General features: G+C 40.7%; 1 protein-coding gene across 5 annotated transcripts in view; it reads left to right on the forward strand.

The window, feature by feature from the left end:
• The first annotated feature begins 6,557 nt into the window (after positions 1-6,557).
• The window catches only part of Pkib (cAMP-dependent protein kinase inhibitor beta), a 93,712-nt gene continuing 78,916 nt past the window's right edge, over positions 6,558-21,353 (forward strand). For 2 of the 5 annotated variants that reach the window (XM_021174711.1, XM_021174714.1), the window contains exon 1: positions 6,558-6,784. The gene's annotated coding sequence lies outside the window, so the exon portion shown is untranslated. Of the gene's footprint in view, positions 6,785-19,493; positions 19,592-20,053; positions 20,090-21,353 lie in introns of those variants that run through there. The other 3 variants (XM_021174713.1, XM_021174710.2, XM_021174715.1) reach the window with 2 other exon arrangements.

Below are 21,353 nucleotides of genomic sequence, written 5' to 3' on the forward strand. Positions count from 1 at the left end.
AGGTAGAGGAACAGAGGAGTGAGAGAGCGAGGTGGGGGCCGAACAGCCTCTTTAATGATCTTCACTGTTGCTAGGTAACTGGGGAGGAGTTTAGCCTGAAGGTCAGAAGCTTGGGCCATTGCTTACCTGACTACTGACCATGCTTCTCTTGTGGGGGCTGTGGGAGGTGGTAACTTAGGCAGGGACCAGAGTTCCAGGAGCATGTGGGAACGCCTACCGTGTCATGTAGGTGAATTTTGACCATCGGGGTTCAGACAGCTCAACTGGATACCAGCCTTCAATTCCCCACTGAGAAATATGACTTTAATGAGATTACACAGTCATGACTGGTCTTGTCATTTGGAATCAAAATCTCAAATCTTCTGCTTTCAAGATTCTTTTCGTGTACAGTATGAGAAGTCTTGTGTGATACAGCACTGGGAGATATAATAACAGGAAGAATAGGTTAGTTGCCATATGAAACTTCTATTTGGAATACTTGAAGCAAGTGGTATTTTTTTTTAATGCTTCTTACTTTGTATCCTCTTCTCTTCTAGAAGTTACGTGTTTTCTTTCCAACTGCTTTGGTGGATGTGGGTTCTTAGCATCCTTATACAGAAGTTCACTTTTAGTGGACATGGGCTCTTAACACCCTTCTCCTCAGCAGGAACAGAGTAACAATTGCGAAGCCTGAGCTCTACCTCTTGTGTCTTAGGGCATTACATTTTTCAAATCTAGTTTCAGCGCCATTTTTCCTGAGGTCTCTCCCGAATGGATGCTTTTCTAACCTGTTTAAACACACACACACACAAAACACTAAAAAACAAACTAGTCAGCAAACAAACACACAAAAACCTTTCTTAAACTACTTTGAAATCTCTTACAATCGTCATTGACCAAATGACAATTTCTAGTTCTCTGCCTCTAATAAAGAGAAAGAACCACTGAGTTTTGCTTTATGAAGATAGTTCCATTAGGTCCTGGCAGCTACTTGAATGCTTCCTGGAGTGGAGTGCCTGCCAGCCAGCATACAAAGGAGCATGGCTAACACTATTTTAAATACTCCTTTCTCTCTCCAGAAGGATGCATATCTGTCCATATGGAGACAGATTAGGGAACTATTTCAGTTTTGGTGCCAATGTCGGAAAGGTACAAGGTACTCCAGCCCTGTTCAGTTTTGTGCTTTTATGGAGAGATGAAGTATGTTCCTCCCATAGACTGTCTTTTGACACTAGGGAACTCTGCCAGTACTCTAGAATGGAGGCTGGTGAAGAAATTGACCACAGAACCCCATTCTCTTGATTATCTGTACTTGGACTAGATCTTCCCATAGGAACCTGGATCTGTGGGGCAGTGGACCACACCACCAGACAGAACAGGTAAGGCTGTAGCAAAATTCAGAAACCCAATAAAACTCATAAGTGAGAAAGGCAGGAGTTCAGAGTCCATCCGAACCAGAGTCCTATCCTGAAGCGCATGACCACGCCACGCCACTAAGAAGACCATGACAACCAGCCATGTAGTATAGAACTTGCCAATGAGCTGCTCTTCCTGGGCATCCCTTCCTGCAAAAGGTATTTAATCTCTGGTTCACCCTGAGGAAGATGTATGCATCTTCATCTGCCATGAATAAAACAGTTTGGACAAACAAAAATAGTCTCCTTCATCAAGGACCCCAGGCAGGTGTGGAGGGATGGTGTTATTGTCATACAGAGCCCTTTCTAAGTCCCCCTTAGAAGCTCCTATATACTCCTAGCACTCACTTTGAACTGAGTCATAGTTCACCCCCACCCCCAACCCTGGGCTCATGGCAGTCCATCTGGGCTAACTCCTCTCAGTCCCCAGTGGTATCTACAGGGGAGGAGGATGGGACCTTTCTGACCCCCTCATTCTCTCAGCTCCTTGCAGTTCCCAGCTGAGTCTGGGTGCCAAGAAATTTGAGACCACAGCTCTGTTCCAGCCTCTACTGTTTCTCACCTGGATGAACATGGACTGGGACCCCTGGGAACCCCTGTCCTAGACTGCATTTCCCCTGCAATGAACAGCACATGTCCACGTTCTGACATGGTGGTATGGAAACTGTGAACTACGTGGATCCTTGTCTTGGTGCGTCTGCTTCTGCTAATGACAAGTCACTACTCCAATGATCTAACATTGCTCTGGGAGGTTTTTACCTTCAAAGTTTTATTTATCTTACATTTAATGTTCCATATACTCCAGAAATGTTAATAAGCCTCATATTACTATGATAGCTCAGTTTTGCCAAATACACTTGAAAAATCTTTCACCTAGTAGTATCATCCAGCCTGCCCAATTCTGTGGCCCTGTCAGATTGGGGTATAGTGGACTAATGGTTCTGTCTTAAAAACATATGTTCAAATCCTAGTCCCTGATGCTTGTGAATGTGATCGCCTTTTAAAAGATCTGTGAAGATTATATTTCTCAAACACTTTCACAGAGGTCGCCTAAGACCACCAGAAAACACAGATGTTTACATTATGATATATAACAGTAGCAAAATTACAGTTATGAAGTAGTAATTAAAATATACTTTTTTGGTTGGTGTTCACCACAGCATGAGGGTTGCAGTCTTAGGAAGGTTGAGAGCCTCTGTTTTAATATAGAATGTGTGTCCAGATGAAGTCATCTGAACATAATTGGATGTGCTACAAGTGTCCTTACGTAAGAGCAGAACATGGAGAGTGGAAACACGATGGGGAAACATGATGAGAGAGGCAGGGAGAAAATAACACGGAGCACAAGCTCATCTGCATCAAGGATGGCTTATGACTGAAAGCCAGAAGGGGTAGCACTGGCCTTCTCCCCCAGGACCTTTAGAGGTGGGGGGAGGAGGGAGGGAAGAAGGGAGAGGGAAAGAGAGAGAAAGAGACAGAGATAGAGACAAACCGAGAGACAGACACAGAGAGACAGAGACACAGACAGAGCCTATCCATACCTTGATTTCAGACTTTGATCCCTGAACTCTGAGAGATTACAAATACATTTTGAATCACCCAGGTTGTACCAATTTGTTATGCAACCTCAGGAAGTTAAAATACTCTCAGAAAGAACAGCAGAGTAGGTTGTTAGTGGCTGTCCCCAACTCCTACTCAGATCTCAGCCAGCACTGCCCCAACCAAACAGAACCCAGAATGCACTTGAGACCTAGCACAGCACTTCTCCCTAAGAATCTTGGTGTCCCATCAAAATGCAATCTCCCGCTTCAGTTGGGCAGAGGCTCCTTACTGCTTCTTGCTTCACATCTCTGTCCATGTCTCCGCTGCCCCACAGTTTTGATGACATACTCATTATAGGCCAGTGGCAAGATGAAAGTGCTTCTTTTTGTTTAAAGGATGTTAAGGGTTTCAAGTCAGGGAGAGAAGGTATGGTTTTCTCGGAGGCAAAGCTATGTTCAAGAGTACAAGTTACAGGACCTTGAAGGGTTTTCTCTATGGATCCGTTCTAACCTTGGAGGATCTATATTTAGTATTGAAGAACACTTACCGTCTGTATAATCCTTAACTACAACTTCCTCCTTGTTCTGGATTTCAGTTTCTTCTTTCAGCTTAGTGGATTCTTCTTCTTCTTCTTCTTTCACCCTCCTAGAGGTCATGGGAACAGCATCATGTCCTGCTGCTGTCTAGTATTGAACTGTTAGCCACCTCTCACCTTTCACCCACTTAGATTCTCCCTCTCTGGGTGTGCACATGTGAACTTCTTCCTCGACTCTGCAGTCTTCCTTCAACTCCAGACCTTTCCACTACATTCATGAATGTCCCCTGCACCATGATCTAATCATATACCCACAGGCATCAATGCTGGTGGCTTTGGTGTCTATGTGGATACCTTACTCCCCAATTGTTTGGCCATTGCTGTGGCCAGCCAGTCTTACCCACAGCTTCTCCATAAATTATGCCACCATTACTCTGTGAAAATGTCTATAATTGACATCCTACCTTCTCACTGTTAGTCCTCTTGTCTGTATAATTTGATTGAGACCAAATTGCTTTATTTTCTCTTCTTCCTCAGCTTTCGTCTTCTTTATCTTGTCTTGCGTTTACTTCATGTCTGTCTCCTTCATCTACTCCAAGAGCTAACATTTAAGCGTCTCACTTGTCTTCTCACCATCTTGCTATCATATCACTTGATAAAATGTTGAAGCTGATTTGAGCTTTCTGTATTTAAAGTCACTGTCTGACACAACTTAATGCAACTGTTGGAAGCTACTGTTGCCTTCAACTCTTGGACTTGAACTATTTCGTTGGATACACAGTGAGTTCTGTCCAGTGGCAGTGGCTGCAGAACTTCCAACTGGCCACATGGTGGCGTTGGCTTTATTTAGACATGAGAGGACACATAGAAAAAAATCTTCAATCTTCTCTAAGTATCCAAGATCACTCCACAAATAGGTTTTTTTTTTAAGTCACTATACATAAAAACAAGCATAAGGAAATCAATTTGTTCATTTTAAAAACTACTCATTTGGTAAAGACATTTGCTACCACAAAACCTGACCAGCATAATAGAAGGAAAGAACCAAGTCCCCCCAAAATTGTCCTCTGACTGCTACACATTTGTTGTGGCACCCTGTTTCTTATGTAAGTAAATAAATAAATAAAGCAGTACAGAATTTTAAAAAACATCTCTCTAAGCATCTGTTTTTATGGATACCTTAGCTCTTAAGGGCACACGATTGTGACTCCTGTGAATTTTAAGTATGTAGGACTTTATAGGCACATCACTGAGGACTAGTTTTAAAAATAAAAATTGTCCCCAAATGCAGGTTTTTAAAAACAAACAAACAAACAAACAAACTGTGAATAAACAAAACTACAGTTGCACATTCACAAAACGTTGGCCATTGTTATAGAATAGCTCGCATGTCAGATATGTTACCCCACACCCCATCATAAATCCCTAATAGGAACTAGCTTTAGAATAACTAGATAACACAAGTACTACACTATGGACTAGTATTGGACTTGGAAATGTGCAAAATAGTAGGTTTTCAAGCTATGCTAAAGACAGAAGTAATGTTTGGTGGTCTCTTTTGTGGATACATTGTGACTACATAAATGTTCTCAGGGAAAAGATGCACCTATTCCAACATTTAGAGAACTCATCATATTACCAGGCTGCAATTTAAATCTGTCATCAGTTCAGAAGGTAAAAAGGCCTGAGTTTTAAAATCAGCTTGGTTAAAAATGAGATTAACTTTTAGTTTGTGTTTACGTGTGTTTTTCCTGCAAGTATACTTATGTTATCACATGCAAGCAGTACCTGTGGAGACCAGAAGGGCGTGACAAAACCTTTAGAACTGGAGCTTCATCCATTTGCCACGTGCAATATGGGAGCTGGGAACACAGTGCTGGTTCTCTGTGAGAGCAACAAGAACTCTTTACCATGGAACCATCTCCTTAGCCCTCTCTTGAAATTTTAAATCACATTTATACATGTGTACTGGTGAATGCATGCATGTGTGTAATCAGAGCATAGTTTATGGGAGCCAGTTTTCTCCTTCCACTATCCAGGTATGGGAAATCAAACCCAACTCATCAGGTTTGGCAGTAAGCACCTTAACCCTCTGGGGCATCTCACAGGCCAGGGTTTGGATTTCCCTGTTTCATCTTATGCAACTGGCCTCACTTTGTTGGATTTGAGTCTATTATCTGCAAGTAGAGAGTTATTACCACCCGGTGCAGTTACAAATAGTCAATAACTCAAGGAATCTAATCAGCATACACTTTGTAGACACTTCCAATGGGGACTTTTCCCTGATTATATTTTAATACGTTAGTCTTTCTATAAGCAGGCCAAACGGGGCTGGTCAATGGGAAGTGGTATCCCAGACCTGGAATTCCTGGAAGCCAGATGCAGGATAATTGAACAGCCCATAGTAAAGACTTGGAATTCTGGTGACTGTCAGGGCATCAGAGGCCACTGGGACTTCCAGCAAAAGTCACCTCCTCCAGAATCAGAGTCTTTTTTGTTAGCAGCATTTTCCATTTCCTACATCTTTTAAAGGACATAAGGACAACTTAATAGTAAGAACTTTGTTTTCTTTAGTGAGAGTCTAAAAGTGAAGCCTGATAAACAGTGATGTCTGCTTTTTATTGCACAAAAAAAAAAAGAAAGAAAGAAAGAAAAAGAAAGAAGAGAAGAGAAGAGAAGAGAAGAGAAGAGAAGAGAAGAGAAGAGAAGAGAAGAGAAGAGAAGAGAAGAGAAGAGAAGAGAAGAGAAGAGAAAAGAAGTGTTCTTTATGGCGTGAGACTCCAATGTGCTAAAAGAATCTGTAAATAAACGCGAACACCCAGATTCCAGGTGCAACAGAGCTAGTTTCTCCAAACCTCCCTTGTTAGAGAAAGTGCAACCTCCTGATACCAGGAGCCTAAGTCCTGTAAATAAGAGGGAAGGATAGCAGCAGACAGACAGACAGACAGACAGACAGCAGCGGAGGTGTGTAATTTCAAGGGAACTGACTGTCTTCGGTGAACATGCACAGAGGCTTTCCCCCTAGGACACCTGGAGCAGGAACCACTGTTGCGTTTGTCCCCTGGGGCTCAGCGGTGGCAGGTTCTGCTTAACTGGGCAGGTCCTGTGGAGCCTAGCTCAGCTCGCGGGGGCGGGACCGAGTGGCTCCCTCCGCCCTACACATTGCTGCCACCAGCTCAGCCCAGCCGCATCCCAGAGCAGAGGCGGCTGCAAGCTCCAGCCGCGTCGCAGCTCCGTGCCGCAGAGAGGCCGGCAGCAGGCGCCACCGCGAGGGACCTGGCCCGGCGCCGCCCGCATCTCTTGCGCGCAGCTGGTAAGTACTGGCGAGCAGGTGTCACTAGAGAGGGGATGGAGGGAAAGGGCTCGGGGAGTTGGGGAGACCGAGCGAGGGAAAAATGTAAGCTCAACTTTGCTATTTTATGCCTGGTCTGCACATGCCCAGGGGGATTTCAGAGCAGATCCCATCCTTCCACCTGGAGCTGGGGGACTGTCGGAGTGAAAGCCGGTGCTCCTGGGAGGTTTGCTCATTGGCTTATCGCTGGCCACTGAAAGTGGACTCAGGGGACCTCTGATTATAAGTTGCTGAGCCTTTCTCTGCTCGCCACCAACGCCACATCATTTTCTTCCGGCCTCGTTTTTCTATCAGTAGAGGTCTGAGTTCCAACCCGCTTCAAGCGTCCAGAACTGTGACGTTAGCCAAGAGACCTCACCTTACCGGTTCCCCCCATTCCTTGATAAAGTATGCCTGCTAGGAAACCAGCGACCTCAGGGGTGCCCCGCAGCTATATCAGACTCTGCTTGCTGCGAGGACCCTCGCTGATAAAGGAAGAGGGACTCAAGTGCCAGATGGTCCCACAGACTGAGAGGCAGAAGGCATCCCAGTCCAGGTTGGTCTTGGCTACAGTTCCTGCAGCCTTTTGTGGGTTCCTGAAGGTTTGGAGGGTTTCAGTAAAGGGTGACTGGGTCTCATGGACGTCTCAGACCCCACAACTCAATTCCCTTCTTTAGTCAAGCTGAGATGATAGTAGCATTCCATCTTCTCAAAGATAGTATCAGAAAGCACTCCTGACTCAGGAAAGCTCCCTGAGGAGCAGGTGCTGAGCCCAAGGGAAGCCATTAAAGCAAACAACGGGGTTAACAGCTGGACCCTACCAGACCAGCAGGTGGATACAGGACACTGATGACATGCTTAGAGGCATGTTCAGCTGGGAAAGACAAACCAGAACGAGGCACTCTTACCTGTGATTGGATACCGGAAAAACTAATGGGTTAGACTTACTCTTACGGGTTGTTTTGCTCTGTGTACCTTTAAACATCCATCTATCGATCCACTTCACAAGATGTCTTTTTTCCCCCTTACTGACACGTTGAAAAAAAAAAAGCAACTTCCTTGAATTTAATATTCGGAGGCTCAGAGTTTGGCTTATTAAAATGAAAATTAAAATGTGGTGACCTCAACTCTCTGATGCCAAAGATTGCACCTCCAAAACGCTGTACCCTGTGACTCCCTGACACTAGTCAGAGCCAGTCAACTGACTCTGTCTCTAGGGAAAAAAAAAGTGTTTGGCAAGTTCAACTGATTCAATTTTAAAAATCTAAATATAAAAAAGAAAGAAAGAAAGAAATAAGAAAAGAAAGAAAAGACCCAGAGAATAGTTTTAGTAATTTACTAATAGTATGTCCATGACTTTCTTCAGCAAAGTATTACAGACAGGAGCTTACTCAATCTAGAATATTTTAAGAAGTGCCAAATTCCCCTCTTGTTAAAGAATTTTTCCCTCCTATTTAGTCAGCTTAAGTGTATATTTAAATTCATGATAGATCAGATTATTTTTCTAACAGTCTTAGAATTCTTTAACTTCCCATTCAGTTTGCATTACAGATTTAAAGGTAAATTGGTTGAGATATAGATTATAAATTTATACATAGTAAAATCTACCCTCTTCAAAAGCAGATGATCTTCAAAAAGCCACCCCAGCCACTATGAGTTTATATGCAACTCTCCTGTTTTACCCAGAAATCACTGCTTCAATAGAGTCGCGACTGCCTCTACCTCTTCCAATCTTTCCAATCCTCTTAGTGATTATCTCTGAGCCTTGAGAGGCAAGGGTGTGATACAAATGTCCCATTAAGTGCTATGAGCTCCGAGTCTTTTCCTCGGCCTGTGGATGACTCGTGGGGGTTAATCATCTGTACTGCACAAAGAATCTTCTCTGATGGAGGTGAAAGGACGCACTGATCTATGGGTATAAGCTTTTAGGTGTTGGTTTAATACTATGCCCTTTCAGTAGAGTTCTAGTGGGTTCTCTTTTAGGGCCCAAGACCTACTCAGTTTCAGGTTCTTTGCCCTATGTATAGTAGCAGACATGCATGTAATATAGTGTGTCATAGCATGCATAGGAAGGGTAGAGAACAACTTGGGGGAGTACATACATTTCTTCTACCATTTGGGTCCAAGGACCAAACTCCCAACTTCAGGCTTGGTGACAAATGCCATCAAGCCTTCTTCCTCACTCTGCATTGTTGTCAATATGTGCTGTTGTGAACCCCAAAGCTAAGGATATTCATGCGTAAGTCTTTGGGAGCTCATATATTAATTTCTTTTTTGTAGATATTAAACCATGGTATCTCTTCATTATATATGAAAATTATGTCGTCTCCATTTAAAAGAACATGATGCAATCAGTTTTATATGTAAAAATGTAGAAAATTCTAGAGCATTGTGTGTGTGTGTGTGGATGACATAGATAGTTAGATAGATGATAGGCACATAGGTAGAGAAATAATAGAGATTCACAGAGGAAGCTTTCTTTCAAAGTTAATGCTCAAGTACAGCAAACTACTCTGAAAAACTGTTTCAACATTTTTCACATAATTTTGTGTGGCTCGACAGTAAATTTGGTCATGTTCCATTCCTTTACTGCAAACGTTTTAGCTAAGTAAAAAACAAACAAACAAACAAACAAAATCCATCCTGAATGTCAAAACAATTGAGAGAGTCTAGAATAAAAGGAGCCTCCTTAGTTAAAGTGTCATGCAGATAGATACTAATTAATCCTCTCTTAATGCAGGTGAGGAAATCTAAGGCCCCTACATTCAGGAATTACATCTACCAAAATCACATATTAGGAATAAATTCAAGACAGAAGTCTTCCTTTTAGGACCTTTCCTACTGGTACATGCTTTTCTAAGTCTGTTGAAGGAAATATTTTAAAATGACTGTCAGGTTTCCCACTGCCAGCAACTCTCAGCCCCTGTGTTGTCCCGCTGCCTCAGCCTCTAGACTAGCCTCATCAGTGACTGATCACCGTCTACCCAGCTCCAGTTCACTTGTTTCATAGCTGTCTGTACCTTCTCAGCCATAAACCTCTGTGGTCAGTGGTCCCACATTCCAGTATCCCAGGAAAACAAAACTCTTGAAGCTTATAATAAACCAGTAAGGTTTATGTATCAATAAATTATCAATTCACAAGATGCCCATACAAAATTTTCAGAGCCAATTGATAATGATAAAAGCTGCCCACCTAGATTAGACAACGTATCCCAATTATTCTGTCTTTTATGATATCATATCTACCAGTGGCTATTTAACACCACGTGAAATCTGAATCTTCCTGGTCCACCGTCTCCATCTTGCTTCCTCTCTCTCCTGAGTTGCTCTCTGTCCCTGCAACCTTTAGCTCTGCCTCCCTTTTCCCTGTCCAATCACAGACCTCCTGCTGCACTAATGATATTTAATGTAATGGGACAGGGAAAATCCTGACACGTAACTGTGTTGGTTTTACACATTATCATATACTTTGTATATAGCTTTTCTGTGTCATTGTGAGATAATGATATTTCACAAGAAAAGTTCCAGGTCGCACTCCTGTGCGTACCTGCAGAAACAAAACTGGTTATTATTTTTCTTCTTACTAGAAGTAGAACTGATTTTGAGAAACGAAACAGAGTTACTACTTTTTACTCAAATAAGAGAAGCATATTTTTTTTTCCAGCTGGCAATAGCAACTGCAGTTCTGTGCATCTGCCTAGGCAGGATGCCTGCTGCAGACTTTATAGAAAATGAGGATTTGTATCCCTCAGAGTCTCAGTATGACAATATCCAGGAGCTGAGTTTGTGGGGTTGTTTGTTTGTTTGTTTGTTTTGTGTGCATATCTGTTCCTGAATTTGAGGCAGCAATCTAAAGGAGAATTCTCGATGAATTAGATATAAGATTTTTCAAGAAGGAAAGAGGGCCAAGGGAACAGAGATGCTTCAAACAGTATGGAGTCAGGACATAGTTGACAGTTACATGCGGTGGCAACAGCTGAAGCCTTTGAGCACAGGATAGACAGGCAGGAAGTCCTCTGTGGATCCTCCCTCCACACATCCCTCTTCCTTAGAAGTCCTAACATTGTTCTGCTGATAAGAGGAAGTATGGTCTGTGCTGGATGTTCAGTAGGGGCTACTGAAAGTGTTCATTTAGGGACTGAAATAAAAGGAGAAACTGAGGCCCAGTGTGACAGCCTCAAAAATAAAACCACAGAAGGGGAGTCCCACATCCTTCCTCTGCATGCTTGTATTCTAACCATCACAGAATTTCTTATGTCTGCATTTATTTTATGCACTGAGGTTACATGTCTCAAGGAGAAAACAATTTGGCTTTCTCAATCTCTCTGCCTCTCTTGTTTCCTTGCACACACATGTGTAAACAGAAATGGTTCACAGTCCAAGCAATTATAGTACTTTATTATGTTGGTTTTTTTTTAAATGAAAATAACCACTTTTATTGTGGAATCTCTGGAGCAAAGAGTAATGCTAAACTCGAAATGATGAAGTAAGACCTCTTCGCCTGCCTTTCTCAAAGAGGTCTTTCGAATCTAATAAAACAGCTATATTACAGACATGATGACTTTTGTTACACTCTGAAGGTTTGTAAGACATCTATCAAACCCAAAGAAGAAGTTCCAAAGGGCAGCACTTCCCCAGAAACTGCTTTGCCTCCCAGTTCCTCTGTCCTTGATGAAGGACATCTGTCACCACTCTGTGTGCTGAGGGGCAGAAGCAGCACTGCTCACGGGAGGGAAAAGTTAAGACAGAAAATAAAGACTGACTCACTCAAGCCTTTCACACATTCTAGGAAGTTACAGATGTTCCCCACTCTTACAGTTCTTAGGTGAGTAGATAGATTGCAGGGCAGTGCAAGCAAATATTTCTAACCATTAATCCAAATGAGGAAGACTAGGTAATATTCTGGTTCCAGAACTATTAGAGCCTTAAAGGACTGGGCCTGATGATAGCTGAGTTGTGTAAGGATAGACTGCCAAATGCTTCTCTGTGTGAGGCTACAAGCTGGCACAATTTATGGGCACAGCAATTTGAGATTGAGAGTGGACTTGATGTGTATTTTGAATCGTATATCTTCCTTTTATTTTCCCCTCCTTAGAACCTGGAAATGTGAGCACATATAAAGCCCTACCTTATGTGTAAGAGATAAATCAGAGGTGTGATATTTAAGAGGCCAATGTATAGAAGCTCAAGAGATAACATTAGTGTTGGTATATAGGAGAGAATATGGTGAGACCCCTTATGGTAAGAATGCAGAAGCACAAGAGTTCAGAGAGTGCCCCCAGAAAGCCCAGGAAGAAGCTGGAACGAGACATTTTTCACATAGCAACGAGTGTGTCTATAACCACACAGAACTTCCGAATGTGTTATATATATATAACCACAGGTCAGGGCTGTAAGAGTAATGGCAGGAGGATGGTTAATAGAGCTTTTGATTTGACAAGATGAAAGGCAAGGCTTTGTGTTCATGAGGAGGAGCAAATAGGAGGTGAGGAGACGCATCAGTGCTCAATATTCATTGTTGTCTTGGGACACCGAGTCAAATTGACTTTTATTCAATGATAAAACAACTCATTGGTGGGAGAGGCTGTGACTCTAGAAAAAGTAAGTCATGGGACTGTTTCCCAAAGGAGAGGGGTTATATTAAGTGGGAGTCACAAACATTGCATGCTCTTCGGCCTGTAATGGAGTTTAAGGGAGAGCAGTTCTTAAACATTTTCTATGGAACTGGCTATGTTAAGAAAATGGAAGCGATCTGTTGCCAGGCCTCGGACTAGGTATGTTCCAATGCTTCTTTTATTTTTCGACTTATGAAACTGGTATTATGGCTGCATTTTCTGGATGAACAATTAAAGGGTGTTTTTGTTCAGTCTTTTATTTTGTTCACATGTATTGTTTGTGTGTGTGTGCGTGCGCACATGTGTATACTCACCCACTTATGTACAGGTAGAGAACAGAGGTTGATGCTGGTGCTTGCCTTTATTGTTTTCTGCTTTGGCTTTTGAGGCAGGTTCTCTTGCTGTCCTCAGTGATTGACATTTTAGCTAGGTTGGCTGGCTAGGAAACTCCTGGGATAGGTCTGTCCCTGCTCTGTCTAGTGCTGGGGTTACAAACTAGCATAAGTCCAAGATTTTACATGAGTGCTGGAGATCTAAACATAGGTCCTTGTGCTTGCTTTTTCCAAAAGCATTTTACTCACAGAGGCATCTTCCTAGTATTGAGGTTTTGACTGTTGCTATGCATTGTAATACCAAATTTTATGCCCAAAGGTCTAGGCCTGCGAGGGAGTTCTCACATTTGCAAGTTTTTGTTGTGCGAACCTTGTTCCTTAACTTAAAACTATTGGTTAAACAAAAATGACTACAGCCAATTACTGGAAGTAGGTGGGGTTTGAATTACCTGGTTGAGGGTTGCAAAGAGGAGGAGAGAGTCAAGCCAGGGAGAGAGGAAGAAGCCACCATGAGATCTGGGGACGAGATGGACCATGAGCACATGGCTGGGAGAAACAGCAAGTATTTGGGGGACACCGCTGGGGAAGTAGCCAGGGCAGCAGTTAGAAAAGTAGCCTAGGGGCTACGCCCAGTAATTGTCAAACCAAAATAATGTAACTGTAGTCTGAGTCTCATTTATTCGTTAACTAGACAGGGTTAAGCTTAAACTGGTTCTACTATACCCTAGCTCCTCTGTCCAGTCATTAAATAGAAGGTATCAGACTTTATTTTGATGATCACATAAATTCAAATCCTTGGTCCACTGGAAACTGACAGGAATTGAAAAGGATAACCCTGTCATCCTGGACATTTTAAAAAGTCTAAGTGTGGTACACACCAAGCTCTCATTCTTAGTGTCAGGGGTAAAGATGGCCACAAAAAGGCAGTGTGGAAAGGTGGGTAGTGCATCTACTGCAGCCTTCCCTGGCCGCTGCCCTTCAGCATTGCTGGAAGCCAATCATCTCAGAGTCCATATGGAATCAACAGTAGAGATATGAAATATTCTCTTACTAGTTTCAGGGTGAACCTTGGCTTTCATTCATCTGCATTGGGAATAATGGGGAAAGGTTTCAGAGGAAGTGAGAAACAGTTTCCTTTCCCAGTAGATCTCAGGCAGTCTTTGAAATAGGGTGGATGTTGGCTAAACGCGGTTAAACTTCCAATAAATCCCAGCAGAACTTATTTCACCTTTATAAGCCTATGTTTTGGGGTTCTGGTTTGATTTAAAAACTCCTGCTTTTGAAAGTAGAAATGTATTTTTTTCAACCACCTGCCTTCATTTTCCCTTTAAAGCTGTGCACTGACACTTTATCTTAAGTATAAGACAATTCTGCTCCATCTCTTAACCTTCCCATCTGTTGTGAATGGAGATGCTTAAGCAATTAACCATATTTTAAGGATTATTACCATGTTCCATAATAGCAAATATATGTCAAGTTAACACAAAGGGACAAGAGGTGTTTATGAGATTTGTGAAACTCGGCTTTTAGTCACAGCTTGATGCAAACTAAAATTATTTTGAAAAAAGAAAAAAAAACAACAGTTTCTTTCTCCCTCTTTATTCACTTCATTATCAAGCTTTACTCTGAAAACAAAAGAAGCTGTCAACCATTCTATAATTAATTTCTAAAGTATACATTCAAAGAGAACAAGGTATATCTACTCAGGCTTTAGTAAGTCTCTTGTTCCATCAATTTATTCCATAAGCCCATGTGGGAAGCTACTGCTGTGGGGGGTGGAAGGGTGGGGAATGTAACAAGTTTTCTGGGCAGGTGTGATTCATGCTGGGACCTAAAAAACAGCTGTGATTAGGGCATGTGAAACTTTGATTAATCTGGCCTTGGTCTCAGTGTCATTCTTGGGAACAAGTGAATCTGGCAGAGCCTGAAAAGAGAAGGAAGAGCCCTTCACAGAGATAAAGTGCAGGGAAAATATTTACCGGCCTCTTCCACCCTGAAGATGAATGGGCTAAAAGGAAACCAGACAGGTAATGAAACCAGGCAAAGGTCTGGTTCCAAAGGCTGTTTTATGTGTGAAAACCATGAATATTATTAGCACATAGGTTGTTGGTGACATTTATTATCATTATTACATTATATCTTCATCATCACATACATATCATCATTATTATATATTTTAATATCTTGATGTTTTGCTGTATTCTTTGTATTTTTGGTGAAAAGTAAGTAAGCTTTGTAGAAATAAATCTTGTTCAGTATAATCCTCTTTAATTATCATTAATGAACTTTATTGTATATAGTCTGAATCCAAATAATAATTTGAAAAGAAATAATAAGTGTGAAAGAAAATCTTTCTCCTTTATATAACTATATATCTGTGACTAACACTTGAGAAAATATGGACAAAGATTGTGGCGAGAATAACTCAAAAATCACTAAGCTACAAATGAAAAAGCTTGCTCTGTAGCCACCTCCACTTTTAGTCACGTGCTAACAGACAAATACCTTAGTTTTTGAGATTTTAGGTTTTTTTCTCAACATAATTATACTACTATAACAAAATTGAGTTCAGTTTTCATCATAAAATCACTTCAGAAAGCTACATGTATTATTGTAAAAAGAGTCCTCGTTCCATGTCTTTAGGTTGCATTTTCATGCTCATGCTTAAGAGCGATCATAAGCATTTATTTAGTGCTGGAGAGGTGGCTCTGTGGTTAAAAGCACTCGCTGCTCTTCCAGAGGACCTGAGTTTGAATCCTAGTGCCCATATGGCAGCTTATAACCATCTGTAACCTGGGTTTCAGAGACTCTACTGTCATCTTCTGGTTCTTGTGGTCACCAGTCATGCATATTGAACACAAACATACATGTTGGCAAAATATCTAGACATATAAGATAAAAATAAAGAACACTTAAAAATGTTTATTGAAAGTTTTAATGTACTTTGGAATTGACTAAGTCTGGTTTTTTGGTTTTTTTTTTTTTTTTTTTTGAGGTGAAAGGCTAACTAACCTTAAACAAACAAACGCCCACTTAATCGCATCCTCTTGGATGCAGGCATTTCTTTCTGTGTGTTTATTAGTGATAGATGTCAGCAGGAATGAGGGAGACTCATCTTCTTTGTTTGGGTGCTCATGGCAAGTGATGGAAGACAGTCAGCCTAATCATCCATCTCTTAAAGAAACAGAAAGTGTTGAAGAACTTCAGAGAATTCAAAGAAGAGAGAAATAAAATTAGCTATTCAGAAGGGTGGTCCAGAATAGCAGAAACAACAGCTCAAGTGCAGAAAAGGATAAGACAGAGCTGCAAAGACTATTCAGGACTCAGAGAAGGTAAGAGTAGAAGCAGAGATTGAGGCTGTTGTGAAGGGCTTTAAATACCAGACTGAAGACTCTGTTTACACATATATACATATATATTATCACTAATAAAATGCAGTATTTACTAACATTAGCCACAAATTTAAACACAAAGTCTTTCCTTAGTCTGATATATATCTGGTATGTATGTGTGTGTATGTGTGTGTGTGTATATATATATATATATATATATATATATATATATAAACATACACATATATGTGTGTGTATATATATATACATATATATGTGTGTGTGTTTGCACGCGCGTATGTGTTATGTGTGTTGTAGGTTCATTTTATATACAAATGTACTTACCATATTTATTATATAATAAATATAATATATAAAATATATAAAAATAAATATATAATTTATATATAATATGCATGAATGTATATTGAAATATGATGGAAGAGAAATGGTCATTAGCAGAATTGGTAAAATAATAGAGGTTTTTGGCTTATTATTGATCAGCTAGTGATTAATAATATCAAGTGGCTGTCCAACAAAGGTAATGAGTATATAAAGAGTAAGATTTAGTTAGAACTTAGATCTACTACTTGTTTGCTCTTTTATTTTCCAGATTTTTCTGACTTTTGCACTTCCAGTGTATTCGCATCATAGAGATGACAGCGTTAGCTTGTCTCCCCTTTTCCTAGCATCTAATACATCTCCACTGTTTGTGACTGGTGTTTGAGTGTGAAGGCTGCATATAGGGGGTTAGATTGGGTCAATGAGGAGCCTGTGCATTGAGGACTAATGGTGGAGAAAGAAAAAATATATTTACACACTAGATACACAGCCTTAGTAGGGCATATAACTGATCAACTCACTGGGTTAAGAATTCTTTTCATATGTGCAAACACAGGCAGGCTAGGAATTAAGATTTCTAATCTTCAGAATTTGTGTTCAAGTTAGGCACTCACAATACTCTTAGTGCAAACATGCTTGAGCGTTGCTCACACACAGGTATATGGACCTCAGGCTCTTCAGTACTAAGTAAACCTGTGAGAACAAGGCTTACATATGTCTCTAGCTCCAGGGGTGCTAGAGAAAAGGAATGACTGTGGGTATTGTGACTGATTGCCGGATTCATAAGCTTTTGTGTACTATTTTCCTATGGTCCTATTTAACTTTTCAACTAGTACTTTGAAAGAAGCAGATATTGAATAAATGCTGACTTGGGACTATTTTGGATGTTTTACAGTTAGGATAACTTGCGTTCAATCCAGAGTACCTGCACATAAGCCAGACATGTTGATGCAAGCCAGTAATGAGAGACTTAAGGTCATTTTTTTGGGCCATATAACAAGTTTGAAGCCAGTCTGAGCTACACGAGAGCCCATTTCAAAAGAAAAACAAGCCAAACCCAATTGCTGATTAGTATGGAGAATTATTTTTCTGAGATGGGATCCAGATCAGTATCAGTGATTGGCTCCTGGATGTAGAGCTCATTTGAGTGTTCCATTATCGTGACTCTAGTAAGAGAGACACAGACTGGGGATTCAGGAGACTCTGTGGCAGAATGCTTGTTTAATTTGCCAAAACTAAATCAAATCAAACCAAAACAAAACAAGAAAACATGGGTTAGTATTGCAAGGAAGAAAAAAAAAAAAAAGAATACAGGGGACCAGATTATAAGAACAATGTCACTCAAGGGATATCTGATAAGTTAGTGTAGAAGCATTCATTATAGTTTAAGAGAAGTCAGGAAATGGAGTTTTTGTTTTAATTTTTGGCAAATTATATCACTTCCCATCCTAGATGTATTTGGGAGATAAAAGAAAGGCAGAAGACACCAAAACATGCCCAGTCTTTATAAATTTTGCAATTTTTCCCTAAGTCACTGTTTTCTAATCAACAATCCATTATCCCATGGTCACCTCCTTAATCCTAAGGACTAGGCCAGGCCTCAACAAGGTCAAGTTAGGTGTAGTGTAGGCTGTTAAAAGAGTACAAGATTAATGGGAAAATAAACAACTTCAAAACCATGTGACTGAATTCACCATAGCAACTTTGATCAAGTGTGGACATGATCAGCTGCCTTTATCAGTAATCTTGAAATCAGGGCCAGTTACTCTGTAGAGGATGACATAATTGCCAGATCTTAAAAGATAGCCAGTCATTTCTCAGGTAAAGAGGAATGTGTTCTGGGAAAACGCCAAGAGATATGAAGTGCAAGGTGTGTTTGAGGAATTGTGACTCATTCAACATAATGGAAGTGTTCTGTATGGGGCAGCAGCGGATGGGGCTTGACGTTGAACAGGAAATAGAGTCAGAAGTGTTTTTGTGAGTCAGGGTATATATACTTGGTCTTTATTGAAGGCTTTGAACTGGAAGAGTAATGGATTCCATTTCTAAAGTGGTGACATGACTAATGGCCCATGCACCTCTGCATGAATCCTTCCTTGTCTCCTGAAGAGTTTGGGAACATTGGGGGAATGAGGTCAGAGAAGAGCTCATGACTGGTTGGGGAAAGTTTTCAGATTATTCACTACATGTTGCCTTCAAAGAATGGGTCAGGTATAGAAAATATGACGACTTTAGGTTGGTTGAGCTGTTATGGTAACTTTGGGACAGAACATCTCAATGTGGGCTTAACTATACATAAAAAAATGAAAGTTTTGCCTGGAAGTTGCTATGCCAAACTAGAGTTGTACACTTAAATATTTTGTAGAGTTAAATTTTCTCTCCTCTTTTTCTTGCTCTTTCTTTCCCTCCTCTCCCTTTTGTCCTTCCTGAGAGAGTCTTACTATGTAGCCACAAATGGTCTCATACAACATGTCTTCCTCAGCCTCCCAAGTCCTGGAATAATAACCATGTGTCATTGAATGCAGCTTCAAATATGTCTGGCATAGTTTTCCAGGAGCTTTGTGATTTAATTCTTGGGTTTCTCCACTTTTCTGTGAGCAGAAAGTATGTAAATAGTTAAGTTCTTTGAAACGGTGAAAACTTTGGAAGTCATACTTTAAATGTGACTTAATAAATATTGGCTCATTTATTATTTATTTCAGTACTTAGAGTTTTCTAGAGTTTGCTTCCGTTGCTTTAGTCTTCCTGACAGATTCTGTAACTCTCCAAGGATAGAGTTTAAATCAAGGATACATTCAAAGTACCCTTTGTGCTGAAAAATAACTCTAACCAGATTTTTATTTGGCAACAGTGGAGAGTTTCCTGAGAAGCATGTGTATACATTATGTACCTAGTCATAGAACCAGATACCCCTAGCATCCTGTGAACCTGGCTCACTTGAGAGCCACTAAGCTGTGAGTGTTCTTGGGAACAGCTGGGGCAAATGAAGCACTGTTGCCTAGCAGTCCCTCTGGGGCAGTCATAAGGGATTGTTGCTGAGCAACCAGGAGCCTCTTGGTGCCACATCAGCCTCCATGGAGTATCAAAGTGGTAGTGGGTCCACTCCCCTTGGGAGGGGCAGAACATCTTGGAAGAGTCCAGACTAGCCTCAGAGGCATGGTGTTATCAGTAAGTTTCTGACCGTATCATGAAATATGGTAACTTGTATACTGTGGACATACACGCCTTTTATGGAATTGTAAATTGAATTACATGTAAACTTGGGGAAAGACACATAGAAGTGGCAGCAAAAATTCTCACACAAGTAACTTGACTCTGGGTTTTTTTGTCCTTCAGGCTAGATTGTAAGGAAGGTCTTCTGGGCCAATGAGATGTCATTTTTCATTGTAGTACATGGAATAGGTACTGTCCCTTGGTTAACATTCTGTAAGCCAAGCAAATATTTGCATTTGAGAAAAACTGGCAAGCTAATTCTAATCTGGTCAAGAGATCCTGTTGAGTCAAGTACTTGATTCAATTCAACATAATTTGATCCTACTATTTGAGATATCCCATTGAGTACAGAATGGTCAAGACATTGTCTTATTTAATTTTTTTTTAAATATTTTTCTTTTTAATTTTTTTTTCCAGAGCTGAGGATTGAACCCAGGGCCTTGCGCTTGCTAGGCAAGTGCTCTATCACTGAGCTAAATCCCCAACCCGTCTTATTTCATTTTTAATTTTATATAGTGTATACATTACTCATCAAGAGTTGATAAAAAATGTGGAAACTTATTAAATCTCTGAGGACAACTGACTTCTCATGTTGGAAGTCAATGTTTCTTTGGTGAGCAAATGCTTGTGAAGATTCTGGCAAATTTTTCACAGACCAAGATTCAGTCCAGGATAGTGTGGGACAATTTCAGCCTCTGTTGGAAGTGGAGTGTGAAGTCTCTAATCTGTTTTAGTTTTTATTTTTTGTAAATATTAGAGCAAGCTGTCCCTGACTCTGTGGCCTGCCTATGGATCTCCTTCTCCTAGATGGGCTACCTTGTCTGGACTCAGTGGGAGAGGATGCCCTTAGACCTGCTGTGACTTGATATGCCAGAATGGGTTGGTACCCATGGGGGCTTCCCCTTCTCTGAGGAGAAGGGGAGGGGATAATAGAGGGAGGGTATGTGAGAGTGGGACTGGGAGGAGAGGAGGGAGGGAGCTGCAATCAGGATGTAAAGTGAATAAACAAATTAATGAAAACTTTAAAAATTCTTGCTAAGTCTTGCATACAGAGATCTGTTTAACACACATTCTTTCACAGTGATGCATGGAAGATGGTAGAGTTAGTGCATCATTGAGGTTCTTTATGTAAGTAGTCACAGGAAAGTGGACATCTCTGTAAGGTGCTTGATGCTGTCTCTATACTATGAACATTTACAATTAGCAAGAACTGTCATTTATCTTATATGCATGTTGATAATCTGAAACATATAGAATACATTTTTGCTAGAAGTTGTTCTATGTGACTTAAAATACTAGACTATTTAAACTTTAAAAGTTATTTGTTTATTTTTAAATTAAATTTTAAGGTAGCATAGAAAGTAAAGAATTGTTATGGCATTTTCATATATACATATATGTGTGTGTATATGTGTGTTATGAATATTAGGAAGCATAAATATACTTTGTTCTAATTCGTTCCCGTCTTTCACTGCTTTCAACTTCCTACTCCCTCTTAAAGATTCTCTTTCTCTTCTCAAATGTCCCTCCTCTACCTCCCTGTCACATGAATTCCACTAACCTCTCTTTTATCTCCTCCTAACTTCCTTAGGATATCTTCAATGAACAGTGGTGGCACATACCTTTAATCCCAGCACTTAGGAAGAAGAGGCAGGTAGATCTCTGACTAATGCACACACACACACACACACACACACACACACACACACACACACAC

Source organism: Mus caroli, chromosome 10, assembly GCF_900094665.2.
Source record: "Mus caroli chromosome 10, CAROLI_EIJ_v1.1, whole genome shotgun sequence".
In the NCBI taxonomy this organism is placed as follows: domain Eukaryota; kingdom Metazoa; phylum Chordata; class Mammalia; order Rodentia; family Muridae; genus Mus; species Mus caroli.